Here is a 22,932-nt window from a genome sequence, read left to right as displayed (position 1 = left end):
GGGCAGAGGAAAATGCTTTACAAAAGCATCTGCAAGTTCCTACACACCCGCTGAAAACCCATACCAGGGATGGGGCTCGAACCCATGCGGACAACTGTCCATTGGATCTTAAGTCCAACGCCTTAACCACTCGGCCACCCTGGTGAGACCCTAGGTCCTGCCTTACTCAGCTCCCTTTTCATGCTGGCTGCTCCAGCGCAGGCTGTCCAGCAAGAGGTGATTGCAGAGTAAAAAGGCTTTTGCAGGAGGATAAAGGTAATTGCTTATGACAAACACACTGTGTGACACCTAACTTTTCCCCACTCGTACTTTATGGGCAATCTATACAGTGGAGTTAGCTTAGTCACAATAAGGAAGTGAGCAAGGCAGGCTCACAAGAGCATCTCCTCCCTGGTGGTCTAGTGGCTAGGATTCGGCGCTTTCACCGCCGCGGCCCGGGTTCGATTCCCGGTCAGGGAAGATCCCTCTAAGACGTAGACGTGCGTAATTTGTCCACGCAGCTCAGCTTTTTTTAATCGAAGGTCCTTAAAAAGGCACCCCGACCTATAGACGAAAGCAGAGGAAAGGGGCTGGGTCCCCTGTGTCCCAGGTTGCTTTGCTCCCATTGCCCTCAGCCACCTTCATGCGCACGCAGTCCCCCACCCAGTCAGGTGCTCTATGTGGGCGTAAAGTGCAGTACCAGCTCATCAGAAAGGTAAATTGCTGGAAAACCCGGCTGCGATGTATACATCTACTTTGGAGCACTCTTCTCCCTTGCACTCTTGAATCGGTCATTCGCAATGTATTCTTCCAGCAAGCTGAATAACGAGGTAGGTGTGAGAAGGTGTACCAGCTGTCTTTGAGCTATCAGCGGCCACTAGGTGTCCCTCTTGTGATTTCCCGGGGATCCCGATTGTACAGGAATTCGTCGGTTCAGTAGCACGGGGGAGGGGATGGCCTGTGCTTGGAAGTGACAAACAGTCTGGTGGAATCATGAGTGTTTTTTCAAGTTCTGATTCATATTCGCTGTAGAATAAAATATGCTTTCAGCCCCCATGAGCTTTGTCACTAGGAGAGCAGTGTAGGAACTTTTGCTGTATGGCTGTGGGTTCCCTGGTGGTCTAGTGGTTAGGATTCGGCGCTCTCACCGCCGCGGCCCGGGTTCGATTCCCGGTCAGGGAACAGTCCTTCTTCTGCCCTTGAATGCTTTTCCTTCCCGCAGGTCAGGGCTTCTCAAAATGAATTTGCTTTTCTGACAAACAGTTTGCCTAGCATCCCGCAATCTGGCTCCTAATTTGATTTTCGCAAGGTTCCCTTTGAGTTGCTTTCCTCGGCGGGAGGAAAATCTCTTGTGCAAGGCTCTTGAGGAAGTGAGATTCTGTATTCCGAGGTGCGCTTCTTTTCGTAGGCTTCTGACCACATGGTGTGCGGCAGGAAGTCATCTTTGACAGGGCCGCAGGCTTTGTCTCCAAATTGGCATCCCGGACCCACTGCAACCCACCTTTTTGCTGAAACGGAAGTCTGGTTCAGGGTAAGAAAAAGCTGAGCTGCACGTACCGAAAGCAGCAGAGCCCAGCGGCGGAGAGGGTGTGGCCAGGGCTGTCTGATTTGCATAGTGACCAGTGGCATCTTGGGAATGTACAGGCTTTGGAGCCTAACGGGTGCTGCAGGGGTCTGCCTGGCCGGAGAAATGCCTGTCTGGCGCTCCCCTCAGGACACACGTGTCTTCCGTTCGAGCATGGAGGGTGAGGGACATGGGTCACCCTCATATACAGGGGTGTGGGCATGGGCAGGATGGGGCGTGGGGGACCCGTCAGGGCATTGCCCGTTTGGAAGCCTGTTCGGAAGGCAAGAGGAGGCGGAGGCGGGAATCTCTGCTCAATTTTTTCCCGAGGCCTGGGGACAAGCCTTTGCACATTTGATCCAGCCGGGCCTGCATCAGCAGATCCTGCTCCGATGGCAAGGGAGAGCCTGCAGGTGTAAATCAAAGAAAGGGGAGAAATCCGCAAGAGGCGGGTTAACAAATTCCAGTGGCAGGCCCATGTTCCCCAGGAAGCAAGTACTTCCTCCTGCTCCCTTCAGTGGGAAAAGACATAGGAGGTGTATTTCTCTAAGCAGGGGCTCTGCGTAGGTGGCACTGCATTGCTTTGGGAAGCATCCATGCTAAGTGCAGAGTAGCAGCAGACCCCACAGCTGAGACGTGAATTGGGACTGTTAAGGAAGGGCACTGGGAGGGTGAGGAGGGCAGAGGAAAATGCTTTAAAAAAGCATCTGCAAGTTCCTACACACCCGCTGAAAACCCATACCAGGGATGGGGCTCGAACCCATGCGGACAACTGTCCATTGGATCTTAAGTCCAACGCCTTAACCACTCGGCCACCCTGGTGAGACCCTAGGCCCTGCCTTACTCAGCTCCCTTTTCATGCTGGCTGCTCCAGCGCAGGCTGTCCAGCAAGAGGTGATTGCAGAGTAAAAAGGCTTTTGCAGGAGGATAAAGGTAATTGCTTATGACAAACACACTGTGTGACACCTAACTTTTCCCCACTCGTACTTTATGGGCAATCTATACAGTGGAGTTAGCTTAGTCACAATAAGGAAGTGAGCAAGGCAGGCTCACAAGAGCATCTCCTCCCTGGTGGTCTAGTGGCTAGGATTCGGCGCTTTCACCGCCGCGGCCCGGGTTCGATTCCCGGTCAGGGAAGATCCCTCTAAGACGTAGACGTGTGTAATTTGTCCACGCAGCTCAGCTTTTTTTAATCGAAGGTCCTTAAAAAGGCACCCCGACCTATAGACGAAAGCAGAGGAAAGGGGCTGGGTCCCCTGTGTCCCAGGTTGCTTTGCTCCCATTGCCCTCAGCCACCTTCATGCGCACGCAGTCCCCCACCCAGTCAGGTGCTCTATGTGGGCGTAAAGTGCAGTACCAGCTCATCAGAAAGGTAAATTGCTGGAAAACCCGGCTGCGATGTATACATCTACTTTGGAGCACTCTTCTCCCTTGCACTCTTGAATCGGTCATTCGCAATGTATTCTTCCAGCAAGCTGAATAACGAGGTAGGTGTGAGAAGGTGTACCAGCTGTCTTTGAGCTATCAGCGGCCACTAGGTGTCCCTCTTGTGATTTCCCGGGGATCCCGATTGTACAGGAATTCGTCGGTTCAGTAGCACGGGGGAGGGGATGGCCTGTGCTTGGAAGTGACAAACAGTCTGGTGGAATCATGAGTGTTTTTTCAAGTTCTGATTCATATTCGCTGTAGAATAAAATATGCTTTCAACCCCCATGAGCTTTGTCACTAGGAGAGCAGTGTAGGAACTTTTGCTGTATGGCTGTGGGTTCCCTGGTGGTCTAGTGGTTAGGATTCGGCGCTCTCACCGCCGCGGCCCGGGTTCGATTCCCGGTCAGGGAACAGTCCTTCTTCTGCCCTTGAATGCTTTTCCTTCCCGCAGGTCAGGGCTTCTCAAAATGAATTTGCTTTTCTGACAAACAGTTTGCCTAGCATCCCGCAATCTGGCTCCTAATTTGATTTTCGCAAGGTTCCCTTTGAGTTGCTTTCCTCGGCGGGAGGAAAATCTCTTGTGCAAGGCTCTTGAGGAAGTGAGATTCTGTATTCCGAGGTGCGCTTCTTTTCGTAGGCTTCTGACCACATGGTGTGCGGCAGGAAGTCATCTTTGACAGGGCCGCAGGCTTTGTCTCCAAATGGCATCCCGGACCCACTGCAACCCACCTTTTTGCTGAAACGGAAGTCTGGTTCAGGGTAAGAAAAAGCTGAGCTGCACGTACCGAAAGCAGCAGAGCCCAGCGGCGGAGAGGGTGTGGCCAGGGCTGTCTGATTTGCATAGTGACCAGTGGCATCTTGGGAATGTACAGGCTTTGGAGCCTAACGGGTGCTGCAGGGGTCTGCCTGGCCGGAGAAATGCCTGTCTGGCGCTCCCCTCAGGACACACGTGTCTTCCGTTCGAGCATGGAGGGTGAGGGACATGGGTCACCCTCATATACAGGGGTGTGGGCATGGGCAGGATGGGGCGTGGGGGACCCGTCAGGGCATTGCCCGTTTGGAAGCCCGTTCGGAAGGCAAGAGGAGGCGGAGGCGGAGGCGGAGGCGGGAATCTCTGCTCAATTTTTTCCCGAGGCCTGGGGACAAGCCTTTGCACATTTGATCCAGCCGGGCCTGCATCAGCAGATCCTGCTCCGATGGCAAGGGAGAGCCTGCAGGTGTAAATCAAAGAAAGGGGAGAAATCCGCAAGAGGCGGGTTAACAAATTCCAGTGGCAGGCCCATGTTCCCCAGGAAGCAAGTACTTCCTCCTGCTCCCTTCAGTGGGAAAAGACATAGGAGGTGTATTTCTCTAAGCAGGGGCTCTGCGTAGGTGGCACTGCATTGCTTTGGGAAGCATCCATGCTAAGTGCAGAGTAGCAGCAGACCCCACAGCTGAGACGTGAATTGGGACTGTTAAGGAAGGGCACTGGGAGGGTGAGGAGGGCAGAGGAAAATGCTTTAAAAAAGCATCTGCAAGTTCCTACACACCCGCTGAAAACCCATACCAGGGATGGGGCTCGAACCCATGCGGACAACTGTCCATTGGATCTTAAGTCCAACGCCTTAACCACTCGGCCACCCTGGTGAGACCCTAGGCCCTGCCTTACTCAGCTCCCTTTTCATGCTGGCTGCTCCAGCGCAGGCTGTCCAGCAAGAGGTGATTGCAGAGTAAAAAGGCTTTTGCAGGAGGATAAAGGTAATTGCTTATGACAAACACACTGTGTGACACCTAACTTTTCCCCACTCGTACTTTATGGGCAATCTATACAGTGGAGTTAGCTTAGTCACAATAAGGAAGTGAGCAAGGCAGGCTCACAAGAGCATCTCCTCCCTGGTGGTCTAGTGGCTAGGATTCGGCGCTTTCACCGCCGCGGCCCGGGTTCGATTCCCGGTCAGGGAAGATCCCTCTAAGACGTAGACGTGTGTAATTTGTCCACGCAGCTCAGCTTTTTTTAATCGAAGGTCCTTAAAAAGGCACCCCGACCTATAGACGAAAGCAGAGGAAAGGGGCTGGGTCCCCTGTGTCCCAGGTTGCTTTGCTCCCATTGCCCTCAGCCACCTTCATGCGCACGCAGTCCCCCACCCAGTCAGGTGCTCTATGTGGGCGTAAAGTGCAGTACCAGCTCATCAGAAAGGTAAATTGCTGGAAAACCCGGCTGCGATGTATACATCTACTTTGGAGCACTCTTCTCCCTTGCACTCTTGAATCGGTCATTCGCAATGTATTCTTCCAGCAAGCTGAATAACGAGGTAGGTGTGAGAAGGTGTACCAGCTGTCTTTGAGCTATCAGCGGCCACTAGGTGTCCCTCTTGTGATTTCCCGGGGATCCCGATTGTACAGGAATTCGTCGGTTCAGTAGCACGGGGGAGGGGATGGCCTGTGCTTGGAAGTGACAAACAGTCTGGTGGAATCATGAGTGTTTTTTCAAGTTCTGATTCATATTCGCTGTAGAATAAAATATGCTTTCAGCCCCCATGAGCTTTGTCACTAGGAGAGCAGTGTAGGAACTTTTGCTGTATGGCTGTGGGTTACCTGGTGGTCTAGTGGTTAGGATTCGGCGCTCTCACTGCCGCGGCCCGGGTTCGATTCCCGGTCAGGGAACAGTCCTTCTTCTGCCCTTGAATGCTTTTCCTTCCCGCAGGTCAGGGCTTCTCAAAATGAATTTGCTTTTCTGACAAACAGTTTGCCTAGCATCCCGCAATCTGGCTCCTAATTTGATTTTCGCAAGGTTCCCTTTGAGTTGCTTTCCTCGGCGGGAGGAAAATCTCTTGTGCAAGGCTCTTGAGGAAGTGAGATTCTGTATTCCGAGGTGCGCTTCTTTTCGTAGGCTTCTGACCACATGGTGTGCGGCAGGAAGTCATCTTTGACAGGGCCGCAGGCTTTGTCTCCAAATGGCATCCCGGACCCACTGCAACCCACCTTTTTGCTGAAACGGAAGTCTGGTTCAGGGTAAGAAAAAGCTGAGCTGCACGTACCGAAAGCAGCAGAGCCCAGCGGCGGAGAGGGTGTGGCCAGGGCTGTCTGATTTGCATAGTGACCAGTGGCATCTTGGGAATGTACAGGCTTTGGAGCCTAACGGGTGCTGCAGGGGTCTGCCTGGCCGGAGAAATGCCTGTCTGGCGCTCCCCTCAGGACACACGTGTCTTCCGTTCGAGCATGGAGGGTGAGGGACATGGGTCACCCTCATATACAGGGGTGTGGGCATGGGCAGGATGGGGCGTGGGGGACCCGTCAGGGCATTGCCCGTTTGGAAGCCCGTTCGGAAGGCAAGAGGAGGCGGAGGCGGGAATCTCTGCTCAATTTTTTCCCGAGGCCTGGGGACAAGCCTTTGCACATTTGATCCAGCCGGGCCTGCATCAGCAGATCCTGCTCCGATGGCAAGGGAGAGCCTGCAGGTGTAAATCAAAGAAAGGGGAGAAATCCGCAAGAGGCGGGTTAACAAATTCCAGTGGCAGGCCCATGTTCCCCAGGAAGCAAGTACTTCCTCCTGCTCCCTTCAGTGGGAAAAGACATAGGAGGTGTATTTCTCTAAGCAGGGGCTCTGCGTAGGTGGCACTGCATTGCTTTGGCAAACATCCATGCTAAGTGCAGAGTAGCAGCAGACCCCACAGCTGAGACGTGAATTGGGACTGTTAAGGAAGGGCACTGGGAGGGTGAGGAGGGCAGAGGAAAATGCTTTACAAAAGCATCTGCAAGTTCCTACACACCCGCTGAAAACCCATACCAGGGATGGGGCTCGAACCCATGCGGACAACTGTCCATTGGATCTTAAGTCCAACGCCTTAACCACTCGGCCACCCTGGTGAGACCCTAGGTCCTGCCTTACTCAGCTCCCTTTTCATGCTGGCTGCTCCAGCGCAGGCTGTCCAGCAAGAGGTGATTGCAGAGTAAAAAGGCTTTTGCAGGAGGATAAAGGTAATTGCTTATGACAAACACACTGTGTGACACCTAACTTTTCCCCACTCGTACTTTATGGGCAATCTATACAGTGGAGTTAGCTTAGTCACAATAAGGAAGTGAGCAAGGCAGGCTCACAAGAGCATCTCCTCCCTGGTGGTCTAGTGGCTAGGATTCGGCGCTTTCACCGCCGCGGCCCGGGTTCGATTCCCGGTCAGGGAAGATCCCTCTAAGACGTAGACGTGCGTAATTTGTCCACGCAGCTCAGCTTTTTTTAATCGAAGGTCCTTAAAAAGGCACCCGACCTATAGACGAAAGCAGAGGAAAGGGGCTGGGTCCCCTGTGTCCCAGGTTGCTTTGCTCCCATTGCCCTCAGCCACCTTCATGCGCACGCAGTCCCCCACCCAGTCAGGTGCTCTATGTGGGCGTAAAGTGCAGTACCAGCTCATCAGAAAGGTAAATTGCTGGAAAACCCGGCTGCGATGTATACATCTACTTTGGAGCACTCTTCTCCCTTGCACTCTTGAATCGGTCATTCGCAATGTATTCTTCCAGCAAGCTGAATAACGAGGTAGGTGTGAGAAGGTGTACCAGCTGTCTTTGAGCTATCAGCGGCCACTAGGTGTCCCTCTTGTGATTTCCCGGGGATCCCGATTGTACAGGAATTCGTCGGTTCAGTAGCACGGGGGAGGGGATGGCCTGTGCTTGGAAGTGACAAACAGTCTGGTGGAATCATGAGTGTTTTTTCAAGTTCTGATTCATATTCGCTGTAGAATAAAATATGCTTTCAGCCCCCATGAGCTTTGTCACTAGGAGAGCAGTGTAGGAACTTTTGCTGTATGGCTGTGGGTTACCTGGTGGTCTAGTGGTTAGGATTCGGCGCTCTCACCGCCGCGGCCCGGGTTCGATTCCCGGTCAGGGAACAGTCCTTCTTCTGCCCTTGAATGCTTTTCCTTCCCGCAGGTCAGGGCTTCTCAAAATGAATTTGCTTTTCTGACAAACAGTTTGCCTAGCATCCCGCAATCTGGCTCCTAATTTGATTTTCGCAAGGTTCCCTTTGAGTTGCTTTCCTCGGCGGGAGGAAAATCTCTTGTGCAAGGCTCTTGAGGAAGTGAGATTCTGTATTCCGAGGTGCGCTTCTTTTCGTAGGCTTCTGACCACATGGTGTGCGGCAGGAAGTCATCTTTGACAGGGCCGCAGGCTTTGTCTCCAAATGGCATCCCGGACCCACTGCAACCCACCTTTTTGCTGAAACGGAAGTCTGGTTCAGGGTAAGAAAAAGCTGAGCTGCACGTACCGAAAGCAGCAGAGCCCAGCGGCGGAGAGGGTGTGGCCAGGGCTGTCTGATTTGCATAGTGACCAGTGGCATCTTGGGAATGTACAGGCTTTGGAGCCTAACGGGTGCTGCAGGGGTCTGCCTGGCCGGAGAAATGCCTGTCTGGCGCTCCCCTCAGGACACACGTGTCTTCCGTTCGAGCATGGAGGGTGAGGGACATGGCTCACCCTCATATACAGGGGTGTGGGCATGGGCAGGATGGGGCGTGGGGGACCCGTCAGGGCATTGCCTGTTTGGAAGCCCGTTCGGAAGGCAAGAGGAGGCGGAGGCGGGAATCTCTGCTCAATTTTTTCCCGAGGCCTGGGGACAAGCCTTTGCACATTTGATCCAGCCGGGCCTGCATCAGCAGATCCTGCTCCGATGGCAAGGGAGAGCCTGCAGGTGTAAATCAAAGAAAGGGGAGAAATCCGCAAGAGGCGGGTTAACAAATTCCAGTGGCAGGCCCATGTTCCCCAGGAAGCAAGTACTTCCTCCTGCTCCCTTCAGTGGGAAAAGACATAGGAGGTGTATTTCTCTAAGCAGGGGCTCTGCGTAGGTGGCACTGCATTGCTTTGGCAAACATCCATGCTAAGTGCAGAGTAGCAGCAGACCCCACAGCTGAGACGTGAATTGGGACTGTTAAGGAAGGGCACTGGGAGGGTGAGGAGGGCAGAGGAAAATGCTTTACAAAAGCATCTGCAAGTTCCTACACACCCGCTGAAAACCCATACCAGGGATGGGGCTCGAACCCATGCGGACAACTGTCCATTGGATCTTAAGTCCAACGCCTTAACCACTCGGCCACCCTGGTGAGACCCTAGGTCCTGCCTTACTCAGCTCCCTTTTCATGCTGGCTGCTCCAGCGCAGGCTGTCCAGCAAGAGGTGATTGCAGAGTAAAAAGGCTTTTGCAGGAGGATAAAGGTAATTGCTTATGACAAACACACTGTGTGACACCTAACTTTTCCCCACTCGTACTTTATGGGCAATCTATACAGTGGAGTTAGCTTAGTCACAATAAGGAAGTGAGCAAGGCAGGCTCACAAGAGCATCTCCTCCCTGGTGGTCTAGTGGCTAGGATTCGGCGCTTTCACCGCCGCGGCCCGGGTTCGATTCCCGGTCAGGGAAGATCCCTCTAAGACGTAGACGTGCGTAATTTGTCCACGCAGCTCAGCTTTTTTTAATCGAAGGTCCTTAAAAAGGCACCCCGACCTATAGACGAAAGCAGAGGAAAGGGGCTGGGTCCCCTGTGTCCCAGGTTGCTTTGCTCCCATTGCCCTCAGCCACCTTCATGCGCACGCAGTCCCCCACCCAGTCAGGTGCTCTATGTGGGCGTAAAGTGCAGTACCAGCTCATCAGAAAGGTAAATTGCTGGAAAACCCGGCTGCGATGTATACATCTACTTTGGAGCACTCTTCTCCCTTGCACTCTTGAATCGGTCATTCGCAATGTATTCTTCCAGCAAGCTGAATAACGAGGTAGGTGTGAGAAGGTGTACCAGCTGTCTTTGAGCTATCAGCGGCCACTAGGTGTCCCTCTTGTGATTTCCCGGGGATCCCGATTGTACAGGAATTCGTCGGTTCAGTAGCACGGGGGAGGGGATGGCCTGTGCTTGGAAGTGACAAACAGTCTGGTGGAATCATGAGTGTTTTTTCAAGTTCTGATTCATATTCGCTGTAGAATAAAATATGCTTTCAGCCCCCATGAGCTTTGTCACTAGGAGAGCAGTGTAGGAACTTTTGCTGTATGGCTGTGGGTTCCCTGGTGGTCTAGTGGTTAGGATTCGGCGCTCTCACCGCCGCGGCCCGGGTTCGATTCCCGGTCAGGGAACAGTCCTTCTTCTGCCCTTGAATGCTTTTCCTTCCCGCAGGTCAGGGCTTCTCAAAATGAATTTGCTTTTCTGACAAACAGTTTGCCTAGCATCCCGCAATCTGGCTCCTAATTTGATTTTCGCAAGGTTCCCTTTGAGTTGCTTTCCTCGGCGGGAGGAAAATCTCTTGTGCAAGGCTCTTGAGGAAGTGAGATTCTGTATTCCGAGGTGCGCTTCTTTTCGTAGGCTTCTGACCACATGGTGTGCGGCAGGAAGTCATCTTTGACAGGGCCGCAGGCTTTGTCTCCAAATTGGCATCCCGGACCCACTGCAACCCACCTTTTTGCTGAAACGGAAGTCTGGTTCAGGGTAAGAAAAAGCTGAGCTGCACGTACCGAAAGCAGCAGAGCCCAGCGGCGGAGAGGGTGTGGCCAGGGCTGTCTGATTTGCATAGTGACCAGTGGCATCTTGGGAATGTACAGGCTTTGGAGCCTAACGGGTGCTGCAGGGGTCTGCCTGGCCGGAGAAATGCCTGTCTGGCGCTCCCCTCAGGACACACGTGTCTTCCGTTCGAGCATGGAGGGTGAGGGACATGGGTCACCCTCATATACAGGGGTGTGGGCATGGGCAGGATGGGGCGTGGGGGACCCGTCAGGGCATTGCCCGTTTGGAAGCCTGTTCGGAAGGCAAGAGGAGGCGGAGGCGGGAATCTCTGCTCAATTTTTTCCCGAGGCCTGGGGACAAGCCTTTGCACATTTGATCCAGCCGGGCCTGCATCAGCAGATCCTGCTCCGATGGCAAGGGAGAGCCTGCAGGTGTAAATCAAAGAAAGGGGAGAAATCCGCAAGAGGCGGGTTAACAAATTCCAGTGGCAGGCCCATGTTCCCCAGGAAGCAAGTACTTCCTCCTGCTCCCTTCAGTGGGAAAAGACATAGGAGGTGTATTTCTCTAAGCAGGGGCTCTGCGTAGGTGGCACTGCATTGCTTTGGGAAGCATCCATGCTAAGTGCAGAGTAGCAGCAGACCCCACAGCTGAGACGTGAATTGGGACTGTTAAGGAAGGGCACTGGGAGGGTGAGGAGGGCAGAGGAAAATGCTTTAAAAAAGCATCTGCAAGTTCCTACACACCCGCTGAAAACCCATACCAGGGATGGGGCTCGAACCCATGCGGACAACTGTCCATTGGATCTTAAGTCCAACGCCTTAACCACTCGGCCACCCTGGTGAGACCCTAGGCCCTGCCTTACTCAGCTCCCTTTTCATGCTGGCTGCTCCAGCGCAGGCTGTCCAGCAAGAGGTGATTGCAGAGTAAAAAGGCTTTTGCAGGAGGATAAAGGTAATTGCTTATGACAAACACACTGTGTGACACCTAACTTTTCCCCACTCGTACTTTATGGGCAATCTATACAGTGGAGTTAGCTTAGTCACAATAAGGAAGTGAGCAAGGCAGGCTCACAAGAGCATCTCCTCCCTGGTGGTCTAGTGGCTAGGATTCGGCGCTTTCACCGCCGCGGCCCGGGTTCGATTCCCGGTCAGGGAAGATCCCTCTAAGACGTAGACGTGTGTAATTTGTCCACGCAGCTCAGCTTTTTTTAATCGAAGGTCCTTAAAAAGGCACCCCGACCTATAGACGAAAGCAGAGGAAAGGGGCTGGGTCCCCTGTGTCCCAGGTTGCTTTGCTCCCATTGCCCTCAGCCACCTTCATGCGCACGCAGTCCCCCACCCAGTCAGGTGCTCTATGTGGGCGTAAAGTGCAGTACCAGCTCATCAGAAAGGTAAATTGCTGGAAAACCCGGCTGCGATGTATACATCTACTTTGGAGCACTCTTCTCCCTTGCACTCTTGAATCGGTCATTCGCAATGTATTCTTCCAGCAAGCTGAATAACGAGGTAGGTGTGAGAAGGTGTACCAGCTGTCTTTGAGCTATCAGCGGCCACTAGGTGTCCCTCTTGTGATTTCCCGGGGATCCCGATTGTACAGGAATTCGTCGGTTCAGTAGCACGGGGGAGGGGATGGCCTGTGCTTGGAAGTGACAAACAGTCTGGTGGAATCATGAGTGTTTTTTCAAGTTCTGATTCATATTCGCTGTAGAATAAAATATGCTTTCAACCCCCATGAGCTTTGTCACTAGGAGAGCAGTGTAGGAACTTTTGCTGTATGGCTGTGGGTTCCCTGGTGGTCTAGTGGTTAGGATTCGGCGCTCTCACCGCCGCGGCCCGGGTTCGATTCCCGGTCAGGGAACAGTCCTTCTTCTGCCCTTGAATGCTTTTCCTTCCCGCAGGTCAGGGCTTCTCAAAATGAATTTGCTTTTCTGACAAACAGTTTGCCTAGCATCCCGCAATCTGGCTCCTAATTTGATTTTCGCAAGGTTCCCTTTGAGTTGCTTTCCTCGGCGGGAGGAAAATCTCTTGTGCAAGGCTCTTGAGGAAGTGAGATTCTGTATTCCGAGGTGCGCTTCTTTTCGTAGGCTTCTGACCACATGGTGTGCGGCAGGAAGTCATCTTTGACAGGGCCGCAGGCTTTGTCTCCAAATGGCATCCCGGACCCACTGCAACCCACCTTTTTGCTGAAACGGAAGTCTGGTTCAGGGTAAGAAAAAGCTGAGCTGCACGTACCGAAAGCAGCAGAGCCCAGCGGCGGAGAGGGTGTGGCCAGGGCTGTCTGATTTGCATAGTGACCAGTGGCATCTTGGGAATGTACAGGCTTTGGAGCCTAACGGGTGCTGCAGGAGTCTGCCTGGCCGGAGAAATGCCTGTCTGGCGCTCCCCTCAGGACACACGTGTCTTCCGTTCGAGCATGGAGGGTGAGGGACATGGGTCACCCTCATATACAGGGGTGTGGGCATGGGCAGGATGGGGCGTGGGGGACCCGTCAGGGCATTGCCCGTTTGGAAGCCCGTTCGGAAGGCAAGAGGAGGCGGAGGCGGAGGCGGAGGCGGGAATCTCTGCTCAATTTTTTCCCGAGGCCTGGGGACAAGCCTTTGCACATTTGATCCAGCCGGGCCTGCATCAGCAGATCCTGCTCCGATGGCAAGGGAGAGCCTGCAGGTGTAAATCAAAGAAAGGGGAGAAATCCGCAAGAGGCGGGTTAACAAATTCCAGTGGCAGGCCCATGTTCCCCAGGAAGCAAGTACTTCCTCCTGCTCCCTTCAGTGGGAAAAGACATAGGAGGTGTATTTCTCTAAGCAGGGGCTCTGCGTAGGTGGCACTGCATTGCTTTGGGAAGCATCCATGCTAAGTGCAGAGTAGCAGCAGACCCCACAGCTGAGACGTGAATTGGGACTGTTAAGGAAGGGCACTGGGAGGGTGAGGAGGGCAGAGGAAAATGCTTTAAAAAAGCATCTGCAAGTTCCTACACACCCGCTGAAAACCCATACCAGGGATGGGGCTCGAACCCATGCGGACAACTGTCCATTGGATCTTAAGTCCAACGCCTTAACCACTCGGCCACCCTGGTGAGACCCTAGGCCCTGCCTTACTCAGCTCCCTTTTCATGCTGGCTGCTCCAGCGCAGGCTGTCCAGCAAGAGGTGATTGCAGAGTAAAAAGGCTTTTGCAGGAGGATAAAGGTAATTGCTTATGACAAACACACTGTGTGACACCTAACTTTTCCCCACTCGTACTTTATGGGCAATCTATACAGTGGAGTTAGCTTAGTCACAATAAGGAAGTGAGCAAGGCAGGCTCACAAGAGCATCTCCTCCCTGGTGGTCTAGTGGCTAGGATTCGGCGCTTTCACCGCCGCGGCCCGGGTTCGATTCCCGGTCAGGGAAGATCCCTCTAAGACGTAGACGTGTGTAATTTGTCCACGCAGCTCAGCTTTTTTTAATCGAAGGTCCTTAAAAAGGCACCCCGACCTATAGACGAAAGCAGAGGAAAGGGGCTGGGTCCCCTGTGTCCCAGGTTGCTTTGCTCCCATTGCCCTCAGCCACCTTCATGCGCACGCAGTCCCCCACCCAGTCAGGTGCTCTATGTGGGCGTAAAGTGCAGTACCAGCTCATCAGAAAGGTAAATTGCTGGAAAACCCGGCTGCGATGTATACATCTACTTTGGAGCACTCTTCTCCCTTGCACTCTTGAATCGGTCATTCGCAATGTATTCTTCCAGCAAGCTGAATAACGAGGTAGGTGTGAGAAGGTGTACCAGCTGTCTTTGAGCTATCAGCGGCCACTAGGTGTCCCTCTTGTGATTTCCCGGGGATCCCGATTGTACAGGAATTCGTCGGTTCAGTAGCACGGGGGAGGGGATGGCCTGTGCTTGGAAGTGACAAACAGTCTGGTGGAATCATGAGTGTTTTTTCAAGTTCTGATTCATATTCGCTGTAGAATAAAATATGCTTTCAGCCCCCATGAGCTTTGTCACTAGGAGAGCAGTGTAGGAACTTTTGCTGTATGGCTGTGGGTTACCTGGTGGTCTAGTGGTTAGGATTCGGCGCTCTCACTGCCGCGGCCCGGGTTCGATTTCCGGTCAGGGAACAGTCCTTCTTCTGCCCTTGAATGCTTTTCCTTCCCGCAGGTCAGGGCTTCTCAAAATGAATTTGCTTTTCTGACAAACAGTTTGCCTAGCATCCCGCAATCTGGCTCCTAATTTGATTTTCGCAAGGTTCCCTTTGAGTTGCTTTCCTCGGCGGGAGGAAAATCTCTTGTGCAAGGCTCTTGAGGAAGTGAGATTCTGTATTCCGAGGTGCGCTTCTTTTCGTAGGCTTCTGACCACATGGTGTGCGGCAGGAAGTCATCTTTGACAGGGCCGCAGGCTTTGTCTCCAAATGGCATCCCGGACCCACTGCAACCCACCTTTTTGCTGAAACGGAAGTCTGGTTCAGGGTAAGAAAAAGCTGAGCTGCACGTACCGAAAGCAGCAGAGCCCAGCGGCGGAGAGGGTGTGGCCAGGGCTGTCTGATTTGCATAGTGACCAGTGGCATCTTGGGAATGTACAGGCTTTGGAGCCTAACGGGTGCTGCAGGGGTCTGCCTGGCCGGAGAAATGCCTGTCTGGCGCTCCCCTCAGGACACACGTGTCTTCCGTTCGAGCATGGAGGGTGAGGGACATGGGTCACCCTCATATACAGGGGTGTGGGCATGGGCAGGATGGGGCGTGGGGGACCCGTCAGGGCATTGCCCGTTTGGAAGCCCGTTCGGAAGGCAAGAGGAGGCGGAGGCGGGAATCTCTGCTCAATTTTTTCCCGAGGCCTGGGGACAAGCCTTTGCACATTTGATCCAGCCGGGCCTGCATCAGCAGATCCTGCTCCGATGGCAAGGGAGAGCCTGCAGGTGTAAATCAAAGAAAGGGGAGAAATCCGCAAGAGGCGGGTTAACAAATTCCAGTGGCAGGCCCATGTTCCCCAGGAAGCAAGTACTTCCTCCTGCTCCCTTCAGTGGGAAAAGACATAGGAGGTGTATTTCTCTAAGCAGGGGCTCTGCGTAGGTGGCACTGCATTGCTTTGGCAAACATCCATGCTAAGTGCAGAGTAGCAGCAGACCCCACAGCTGAGACGTGAATTGGGACTGTTAAGGAAGGGCACTGGGAGGGTGAGGAGGGCAGAGGAAAATGCTTTACAAAAGCATCTGCAAGTTCCTACACACCCGCTGAAAACCCATACCAGGGATGGGGCTCGAACCCATGCGGACAACTGTCCATTGGATCTTAAGTCCAACGCCTTAACCACTCGGCCACCCTGGTGAGACCCTAGGTCCTGCCTTACTCAGCTCCCTTTTCATGCTGGCTGCTCCAGCGCAGGCTGTCCAGCAAGAGGTGATTGCAGAGTAAAAAGGCTTTTGCAGGAGGATAAAGGTAATTGCTTATGACAAACACACTGTGTGACACCTAACTTTTCCCCACTCGTACTTTATGGGCAATCTATACAGTGGAGTTAGCTTAGTCACAATAAGGAAGTGAGCAAGGCAGGCTCACAAGAGCATCTCCTCCCTGGTGGTCTAGTGGCTAGGATTCGGCGCTTTCACCGCCGCGGCCCGGGTTCGATTCCCGGTCAGGGAAGATCCCTCTAAGACGTAGACGTGCGTAATTTGTCCACGCAGCTCAGCTTTTTTTAATCGAAGGTCCTTAAAAAGGCACCCGACCTATAGACGAAAGCAGAGGAAAGGGGCTGGGTCCCCTGTGTCCCAGGTTGCTTTGCTCCCATTGCCCTCAGCCACCTTCATGCGCACGCAGTCCCCCACCCAGTCAGGTGCTCTATGTGGGCGTAAAGTGCAGTACCAGCTCATCAGAAAGGTAAATTGCTGGAAAACCCGGCTGCGATGTATACATCTACTTTGGAGCACTCTTCTCCCTTGCACTCTTGAATCGGTCATTCGCAATGTATTCTTCCAGCAAGCTGAATAACGAGGTAGGTGTGAGAAGGTGTACCAGCTGTCTTTGAGCTATCAGCGGCCACTAGGTGTCCCTCTTGTGATTTCCCGGGGATCCCGATTGTACAGGAATTCGTCGGTTCAGTAGCACGGGGGAGGGGATGGCCTGTGCTTGGAAGTGACAAACAGTCTGGTGGAATCATGAGTGTTTTTTCAAGTTCTGATTCATATTCGCTGTAGAATAAAATATGCTTTCAGCCCCCATGAGCTTTGTCACTAGGAGAGCAGTGTAGGAACTTTTGCTGTATGGCTGTGGGTTACCTGGTGGTCTAGTGGTTAGGATTCGGCGCTCTCACCGCCGCGGCCCGGGTTCGATTCCCGGTCAGGGAACAGTCCTTCTTCTGCCCTTGAATGCTTTTCCTTCCCGCAGGTCAGGGCTTCTCAAAATGAATTTGCTTTTCTGACAAACAGTTTGCCTAGCATCCCGCAATCTGGCTCCTAATTTGATTTTCGCAAGGTTCCCTTTGAGTTGCTTTCCTCGGCGGGAGGAAAATCTCTTGTGCAAGGCTCTTGAGGAAGTGAGATTCTGTATTCCGAGGTGCGCTTCTTTTCGTAGGCTTCTGACCACATGGTGTGCGGCAGGAAGTCATCTTTGACAGGGCCGCAGGCTTTGTCTCCAAATGGCATCCCGGACCCACTGCAACCCACCTTTTTGCTGAAACGGAAGTCTGGTTCAGGGTAAGAAAAAGCTGAGCTGCACGTACCGAAAGCAGCAGAGCCCAGCGGCGGAGAGGGTGTGGCCAGGGCTGTCTGATTTGCATAGTGACCAGTGGCATCTTGGGAATGTACAGGCTTTGGAGCCTAACGGGTGCTGCAGGGGTCTGCCTGGCCGGAGAAATGCCTGTCTGGCGCTCCCCTCAGGACACACGTGTCTTCCGTTCGAGCATGGAGGGTGAGGGACATGGGTCACCCTCATATACAGGGGTGTGGGCATGGGCAGGATGGGGCGTGGGGGACCCGTCAGGGCATTGCCTGTTTGGAAGCCCGTTCGGAAGGCAAGAGGAGGCGGAGGCGGGAATCTCTGCTCAATTTTTTCCCGAGGCCTGGGGACAAGCCTTTGCACATTTGATCCAGCCGGGCCTGCATCAGCAGATCCTGCTCCGATGGCAAGGGAGAGCCTGCAGGTGTAAATCAAAGAAAGGGGAGAAATCCGCAAGAGGCGGGTTAACAAATTCCAGTGGCAGGCCCATGTTCCCCAGGAAGCAAGTACTTCCTCCTGCTCCCTTCAGTGGGAAAAGACATAGGAGGTGTATTTCTCTAAGCAGGGGCTCTGCGTAGGTGGCACTGCATTGCTTTGGCAAACATCCATGCTAAGTGCAGAGTAGCAGCAGACCCCACAGCTGAGACGTGAATTGGGACTGTTAAGGAAGGGCACTGGGAGGGTGAGGAGGGCAGAGGAAAATGCTTTACAAAAGCATCTGCAAGTTCCTACACACCCGCTGAAAACCCATACCAGGGATGGGGCTCGAACCCATGCGGACAACTGTCCATTGGATCTTAAGTCCAACGCCTTAACCACTCGGCCACCCTGGTGAGACCCTAGGTCCTGCCTTACTCAGCTCCCTTTTCATGCTGGCTGCTCCAGCGCAGGCTGTCCAGCAAGAGGTGATTGCAGAGTAAAAAGGCTTTTGCAGGAGGATAAAGGTAATTGCTTATGACAAACACACTGTGTGACACCTAACTTTTCCCCACTCGTACTTTATGGGCAATCTATACAGTGGAGTTAGCTTAGTCACAATAAGGAAGTGAGCAAGGCAGGCTCACAAGAGCATCTCCTCCCTGGTGGTCTAGTGGCTAGGATTCGGCGCTTTCACCGCCGCGGCCCGGGTTCGATTCCCGGTCAGGGAAGATCCCTCTAAGACGTAGACGTGCGTAATTTGTCCACGCAGCTCAGCTTTTTTTAATCGAAGGTCCTTAAAAAGGCACCCGACCTATAGACGAAAGCAGAGGAAAGGGGCTGGGTCCCCTGTGTCCCAGGTTGCTTTGCTCCCATTGCCCTCAGCCACCTTCATGCGCACGCAGTCCCCCACCCAGTCAGGTGCTCTATGTGGGCGTAAAGTGCAGTACCAGCTCATCAGAAAGGTAAATTGCTGGAAAACCCGGCTGCGATGTATACATCTACTTTGGAGCACTCTTCTCCCTTGCACTCTTGAATCGGTCATTCGCAATGTATTCTTCCAGCAAGCTGAATAACGAGGTAGGTGTGAGAAGGTGTACCAGCTGTCTTTGAGCTATCAGCGGCCACTAGGTGTCCCTCTTGTGATTTCCCGGGGATCCCGATTGTACAGGAATTCGTCGGTTCAGTAGCACGGGGGAGGGGATGGCCTGTGCTTGGAAGTGACAAACAGTCTGGTGGAATCATGAGTGTTTTTTCAAGTTCTGATTCATATTCGCTGTAGAATAAAATATGCTTTCAGCCCCCATGAGCTTTGTCACTAGGAGAGCAGTGTAGGAACTTTTGCTGTATGGCTGTGGGTTCCCTGGTGGTCTAGTGGTTAGGATTCGGCGCTCTCACCGCCGCGGCCCGGGTTCGATTCCCGGTCAGGGAACAGTCCTTCTTCTGCCCTTGAATGCTTTTCCTTCCCGCAGGTCAGGGCTTCTCAAAATGAATTTGCTTTTCTGACAAACAGTTTGCCTAGCATCCCGCAATCTGGCTCCTAATTTGATTTTCGCAAGGTTCCCTTTGAGTTGCTTTCCTCGGCGGGAGGAAAATCTCTTGTGCAAGGCTCTTGAGGAAGTGAGATTCTGTATTCCGAGGTGCGCTTCTTTTCGTAGGCTTCTGACCACATGGTGTGCGGCAGGAAGTCATCTTTGACAGGGCCGCAGGCTTTGTCTCCAAATGGCATCCCGGACCCACTGCAACCCACCTTTTTGCTGAAACGGAAGTCTGGTTCAGGGTAAGAAAAAGCTGAGCTGCACGTACCGAAAGCAGCAGAGCCCAGCGGCGGAGAGGGTGTGGCCAGGGCTGTCTGATTTGCATAGTGACCAGTGGCATCTTGGGAATGTACAGGCTTTGGAGCCTAACGGGTGCTGCAGGGGTCTGCCTGGCCGGAGAAATGCCTGTCTGGCGCTCCCCTCAGGACACACGTGTCTTCCGTTCGAGCATGGAGGGTGAGGGACATGGGTCACCCTCATATACAGGGGTGTGGGCATGGGCAGGATGGGGCGTGGGGGACCCGTCAGGGCATTGCCTGTTTGGAAGCCCGTTCGGAAGGCAAGAGGAGGCGGAGGCGGGAATCTCTGCTCAATTTTTTCCCGAGGCCTGGGGACAAGCCTTTGCACATTTGATCCAGCCGGGCCTGCATCAGCAGATCCTGCTCCGATGGCAAGGGAGAGCCTGCAGGTGTAAATCAAAGAAAGGGGAGAAATCCGCAAGAGGCGGGTTAACAAATTCCAGTGGCAGGCCCATGTTCCCCAGGAAGCAAGTACTTCCTCCTGCTCCCTTCAGTGGGAAAAGACATAGGAGGTGTATTTCTCTAAGCAGGGGCTCTGCGTAGGTGGCACTGCATTGCTTTGGCAAACATCCATGCTAAGTGCAGAGTAGCAGCAGACCCCACAGCTGAGACGTGAATTGGGACTGTTAAGGAAGGGCACTGGGAGGGTGAGGAGGGCAGAGGAAAATGCTTTACAAAAGCATCTGCAAGTTCCTACACACCCGCTGAAAACCCATACCAGGGATGGGGCTCGAACCCATGCGGACAACTGTCCATTGGATCTTAAGTCCAACGCCTTAACCACTCGGCCACCCTGGTGAGACCCTAGGTCCTGCCTTACTCAGCTCCCTTTTCATGCTGGCTGCTCCAGCGCAGGCTGTCCAGCAAGAGGTGATTGCAGAGTAAAAAGGCTTTTGCAGGAGGATAAAGGTAATTGCTTATGACAAACACACTGTGTGACACCTAACTTTTCCCCACTCGTACTTTATGGGCAATCTATACAGTGGAGTTAGCTTAGTCACAATAAGGAAGTGAGCAAGGCAGGCTCACAAGAGCATCTCCTCCCTGGTGGTCTAGTGGCTAGGATTCGGCGCTTTCACCGCCGCGGCCCGGGTTCGATTCCCGGTCAGGGAAGATCCCTCTAAGACGTAGACGTGCGTAATTTGTCCACGCAGCTCAGCTTTTTTTAATCGAAGGTCCTTAAAAAGGCACCCGACCTATAGACGAAAGCAGAGGAAAGGGGCTGGGTCCCCTGTGTCCCAGGTTGCTTTGCTCCCATTGCCCTCAGCCACCTTCATGCGCACGCAGTCCCCCACCCAGTCAGGTGCTCTATGTGGGCGTAAAGTGCAGTACCAGCTCATCAGAAAGGTAAATTGCTGGAAAACCCGGCTGCGATGTATACATCTACTTTGGAGCACTCTTCTCCCTTGCACTCTTGAATCGGTCATTCGCAATGTATTCTTCCAGCAAGCTGAATAACGAGGTAGGTGTGAGAAGGTGTACCAGCTGTCTTTGAGCTATCAGCGGCCACTAGGTGTCCCTCTTGTGATTTCCCGGGGATCCCGATTGTACAGGAATTCGTCGGTTCAGTAGCACGGGGGAGGGGATGGCCTGTGCTTGGAAGTGACAAACAGTCTGGTGGAATCATGAGTGTTTTTTCAAGTTCTGATTCATATTCGCTGTAGAATAAAATATGCTTTCAGCCCCCATGAGCTTTGTCACTAGGAGAGCAGTGTAGGAACTTTTGCTGTATGGCTGTGGGTTCCCTGGTGGTCTAGTGGTTAGGATTCGGCGCTCTCACCGCCGCGGCCCGGGTTCGATTCCCGGTCAGGGAACAGTCCTTCTTCTGCCCTTGAATGCTTTTCCTTCCCGCAGGTCAGGGCTTCTCAAAATGAATTTGCTTTTCTGACAAACAGTTTGCCTAGCATCCCGCAATCTGGCTCCTAATTTGATTTTCGCAAGGTTCCCTTTGAGTTGCTTTCCTCGGCGGGAGGAAAATCTCTTGTGCAAGGCTCTTGAGGAAGTGAGATTCTGTATTCCGAGGTGCGCTTCTTTTCGTAGGCTTCTGACCACATGGTGTGCGGCAGGAAGTCATCTTTGACAGGGCCGCAGGCTTTGTCTCCAAATGGCATCCCGGACCCACTGCAACCCACCTTTTTGCTGAAACGGAAGTCTGGTTCAGGGTAAGAAAAAGCTGAGCTGCACGTACCGAAAGCAGCAGAGCCCAGCGGCGGAGAGGGTGTGGCCAGGGCTGTCTGATTTGCATAGTGACCAGTGGCATCTTGGGAATGTACAGGCTTTGGAGCCTAACGGGTGCTGCAGGGGTCTGCCTGGCCGGAGAAATGCCTGTCTGGCGCTCCCCTCAGGACACACGTGTCTTCCGTTCGAGCATGGAGGGTGAGGGACATGGGTCACCCTCATATACAGGGGTGTGGGCATGGGCAGGATGGGGCGTGGGGGACCCGTCAGGGCATTGCCCGTTTGGAAGCCCGTTCGGAAGGCAAGAGGAGGCGGAGGCGGGAATCTCTGCTCAATTTTTTCCCGAGGCCTGGGGACAAGCCTTTGCACATTTGATCCAGCCGGGCCTGCATCAGCAGATCCTGCTCCGATGGCAAGGGAGAGCCTGCAGGTGTAAATCAAAGAAAGGGGAGAAATCCGCAAGAGGCGGGTTAACAAATTCCAGTGGCAGGCCCATGTTCCCCAGGAAGCAAGTACTTCCTCCTGCTCCCTTCAGTGGGAAAAGACATAGGAGGTGTATTTCTCTAAGCAGGGGCTCTGCGTAGGTGGCACTGCATTGCTTTGGCAAACATCCATGCTAAGTGCAGAGTAGCAGCAGACCCCACAGCTGAGACGTGAATTGGGACTGTTAAGGAAGGGCACTGGGAGGGTGAGGAGGGCAGAGGAAAATGCTTTACAAAAGCATCTGCAAGTTCCTACACACCCGCTGAAAACCCATACCAGGGATGGGGCTCGAACCCATGCGGACAACTGTCCATTGGATCTTAAGTCCAACGCCTTAACCACTCGGCCACCCTGGTGAGACCCTAGGTCCTGCCTTACTCAGCTCCCTTTTCATGCTGGCTGCTCCAGCGCAGGCTGTCCAGCAAGAGGTGATTGCAGAGTAAAAAGGCTTTTGCAGGAGGATAAAGGTAATTGCTTATGACAAACACACTGTGTGACACCTAACTTTTCCCCACTCGTACTTTATGGGCAATCTATACAGTGGAGTTAGCTTAGTCACAATAAGGAAGTGAGCAAGGCAGGCTCACAAGAGCATCTCCTCCCTGGTGGTCTAGTGGCTAGGATTCGGCGCTTTCACCGCCGCGGCCCGGGTTCGATTCCCGGTCAGGGAAGATCCCTCTAAGACGTAGACGTGCGTAATTTGTCCACGCAGCTCAGCTTTTTTTAATCGAAGGTCCTTAAAAAGGCACCCGACCTATAGACGAAAGCAGAGGAAAGGGGCTGGGTCCCCTGTGTCCCAGGTTGCTTTGCTCCCATTGCCCTCAGCCACCTTCATGCGCACGCAGTCCCCCACCCAGTCAGGTGCTCTATGTGGGCGTAAAGTGCAGTACCAGCTCATCAGAAAGGTAAATTGCTGGAAAAC

General features: G+C 53.3%; 28 non-coding genes across 28 annotated transcripts; 17 read left to right on the top strand and 11 right to left on the bottom strand.

Annotated features, from left to right (window-relative positions):
- Positions 1–61: 61 nt before the first annotated feature.
- TRNAL-UAA (transfer RNA leucine (anticodon UAA)) lies at positions 62–144 on the bottom strand. Its single transcript has one exon. It is a non-coding gene; the product is annotated as a tRNA-Leu (tRNA).
- A 243-nt stretch (positions 145–387) lies between these two features.
- TRNAE-UUC (transfer RNA glutamic acid (anticodon UUC)) lies at positions 388–459 on the top strand. The gene has a single exon. It is a non-coding gene; the product is annotated as a tRNA-Glu (tRNA).
- Positions 460–1,089: 630 nt separating this feature from the next.
- TRNAE-CUC (transfer RNA glutamic acid (anticodon CUC)) lies at positions 1,090–1,161 on the top strand. The gene has a single exon. It is a non-coding gene; the product is annotated as a tRNA-Glu (tRNA).
- Positions 1,162–2,282: 1,121 nt separating this feature from the next.
- Positions 2,283–2,365, bottom strand: TRNAL-UAA (transfer RNA leucine (anticodon UAA)). The gene has a single exon. It is a non-coding gene; the product is annotated as a tRNA-Leu (tRNA).
- Positions 2,366–2,608: 243 nt separating this feature from the next.
- Positions 2,609–2,680, top strand: TRNAE-UUC (transfer RNA glutamic acid (anticodon UUC)). The gene has a single exon. It is a non-coding gene; the product is annotated as a tRNA-Glu (tRNA).
- Positions 2,681–3,310: 630 nt separating this feature from the next.
- Positions 3,311–3,382, top strand: TRNAE-CUC (transfer RNA glutamic acid (anticodon CUC)). The gene has a single exon. It is a non-coding gene; the product is annotated as a tRNA-Glu (tRNA).
- A 1,132-nt stretch (positions 3,383–4,514) lies between these two features.
- On the bottom strand, positions 4,515–4,597 carry TRNAL-UAA (transfer RNA leucine (anticodon UAA)). Its single transcript has one exon. It is a non-coding gene; the product is annotated as a tRNA-Leu (tRNA).
- Positions 4,598–4,840: 243 nt separating this feature from the next.
- On the top strand, positions 4,841–4,912 carry TRNAE-UUC (transfer RNA glutamic acid (anticodon UUC)). The gene has a single exon. It is a non-coding gene; the product is annotated as a tRNA-Glu (tRNA).
- A 1,822-nt stretch (positions 4,913–6,734) lies between these two features.
- On the bottom strand, positions 6,735–6,817 carry TRNAL-UAA (transfer RNA leucine (anticodon UAA)). Its single transcript has one exon. It is a non-coding gene; the product is annotated as a tRNA-Leu (tRNA).
- A 243-nt stretch (positions 6,818–7,060) lies between these two features.
- TRNAE-UUC (transfer RNA glutamic acid (anticodon UUC)) lies at positions 7,061–7,132 on the top strand. Its single transcript has one exon. It is a non-coding gene; the product is annotated as a tRNA-Glu (tRNA).
- A 1,821-nt stretch (positions 7,133–8,953) lies between these two features.
- On the bottom strand, positions 8,954–9,036 carry TRNAL-UAA (transfer RNA leucine (anticodon UAA)). The gene has a single exon. It is a non-coding gene; the product is annotated as a tRNA-Leu (tRNA).
- A 243-nt stretch (positions 9,037–9,279) lies between these two features.
- Positions 9,280–9,351, top strand: TRNAE-UUC (transfer RNA glutamic acid (anticodon UUC)). The gene has a single exon. It is a non-coding gene; the product is annotated as a tRNA-Glu (tRNA).
- A 630-nt stretch (positions 9,352–9,981) lies between these two features.
- On the top strand, positions 9,982–10,053 carry TRNAE-CUC (transfer RNA glutamic acid (anticodon CUC)). The gene has a single exon. It is a non-coding gene; the product is annotated as a tRNA-Glu (tRNA).
- Positions 10,054–11,174: 1,121 nt separating this feature from the next.
- On the bottom strand, positions 11,175–11,257 carry TRNAL-UAA (transfer RNA leucine (anticodon UAA)). Its single transcript has one exon. It is a non-coding gene; the product is annotated as a tRNA-Leu (tRNA).
- Positions 11,258–11,500: 243 nt separating this feature from the next.
- On the top strand, positions 11,501–11,572 carry TRNAE-UUC (transfer RNA glutamic acid (anticodon UUC)). The gene has a single exon. It is a non-coding gene; the product is annotated as a tRNA-Glu (tRNA).
- Positions 11,573–12,202: 630 nt separating this feature from the next.
- TRNAE-CUC (transfer RNA glutamic acid (anticodon CUC)) lies at positions 12,203–12,274 on the top strand. Its single transcript has one exon. It is a non-coding gene; the product is annotated as a tRNA-Glu (tRNA).
- Positions 12,275–13,406: 1,132 nt separating this feature from the next.
- TRNAL-UAA (transfer RNA leucine (anticodon UAA)) lies at positions 13,407–13,489 on the bottom strand. Its single transcript has one exon. It is a non-coding gene; the product is annotated as a tRNA-Leu (tRNA).
- Positions 13,490–13,732: 243 nt separating this feature from the next.
- On the top strand, positions 13,733–13,804 carry TRNAE-UUC (transfer RNA glutamic acid (anticodon UUC)). Its single transcript has one exon. It is a non-coding gene; the product is annotated as a tRNA-Glu (tRNA).
- A 1,822-nt stretch (positions 13,805–15,626) lies between these two features.
- On the bottom strand, positions 15,627–15,709 carry TRNAL-UAA (transfer RNA leucine (anticodon UAA)). Its single transcript has one exon. It is a non-coding gene; the product is annotated as a tRNA-Leu (tRNA).
- A 243-nt stretch (positions 15,710–15,952) lies between these two features.
- Positions 15,953–16,024, top strand: TRNAE-UUC (transfer RNA glutamic acid (anticodon UUC)). Its single transcript has one exon. It is a non-coding gene; the product is annotated as a tRNA-Glu (tRNA).
- Positions 16,025–17,845: 1,821 nt separating this feature from the next.
- On the bottom strand, positions 17,846–17,928 carry TRNAL-UAA (transfer RNA leucine (anticodon UAA)). Its single transcript has one exon. It is a non-coding gene; the product is annotated as a tRNA-Leu (tRNA).
- Positions 17,929–18,171: 243 nt separating this feature from the next.
- Positions 18,172–18,243, top strand: TRNAE-UUC (transfer RNA glutamic acid (anticodon UUC)). Its single transcript has one exon. It is a non-coding gene; the product is annotated as a tRNA-Glu (tRNA).
- Positions 18,244–18,872: 629 nt separating this feature from the next.
- TRNAE-CUC (transfer RNA glutamic acid (anticodon CUC)) lies at positions 18,873–18,944 on the top strand. Its single transcript has one exon. It is a non-coding gene; the product is annotated as a tRNA-Glu (tRNA).
- Positions 18,945–20,064: 1,120 nt separating this feature from the next.
- TRNAL-UAA (transfer RNA leucine (anticodon UAA)) lies at positions 20,065–20,147 on the bottom strand. The gene has a single exon. It is a non-coding gene; the product is annotated as a tRNA-Leu (tRNA).
- A 243-nt stretch (positions 20,148–20,390) lies between these two features.
- Positions 20,391–20,462, top strand: TRNAE-UUC (transfer RNA glutamic acid (anticodon UUC)). The gene has a single exon. It is a non-coding gene; the product is annotated as a tRNA-Glu (tRNA).
- Positions 20,463–21,091: 629 nt separating this feature from the next.
- On the top strand, positions 21,092–21,163 carry TRNAE-CUC (transfer RNA glutamic acid (anticodon CUC)). The gene has a single exon. It is a non-coding gene; the product is annotated as a tRNA-Glu (tRNA).
- A 1,120-nt stretch (positions 21,164–22,283) lies between these two features.
- Positions 22,284–22,366, bottom strand: TRNAL-UAA (transfer RNA leucine (anticodon UAA)). Its single transcript has one exon. It is a non-coding gene; the product is annotated as a tRNA-Leu (tRNA).
- Positions 22,367–22,609: 243 nt separating this feature from the next.
- On the top strand, positions 22,610–22,681 carry TRNAE-UUC (transfer RNA glutamic acid (anticodon UUC)). The gene has a single exon. It is a non-coding gene; the product is annotated as a tRNA-Glu (tRNA).
- The last annotated feature ends 251 nt before the right edge of the window (positions 22,682–22,932 follow it).

This window comes from Triturus cristatus, chromosome 5_2 (assembly GCF_964204655.1).
Source record: "Triturus cristatus chromosome 5_2, aTriCri1.1, whole genome shotgun sequence".
Lineage (NCBI taxonomy): Eukaryota > Metazoa > Chordata > Amphibia > Caudata > Salamandridae > Triturus > Triturus cristatus.
This window is presented reverse-complemented; position numbering and strand designations above follow the sequence as displayed.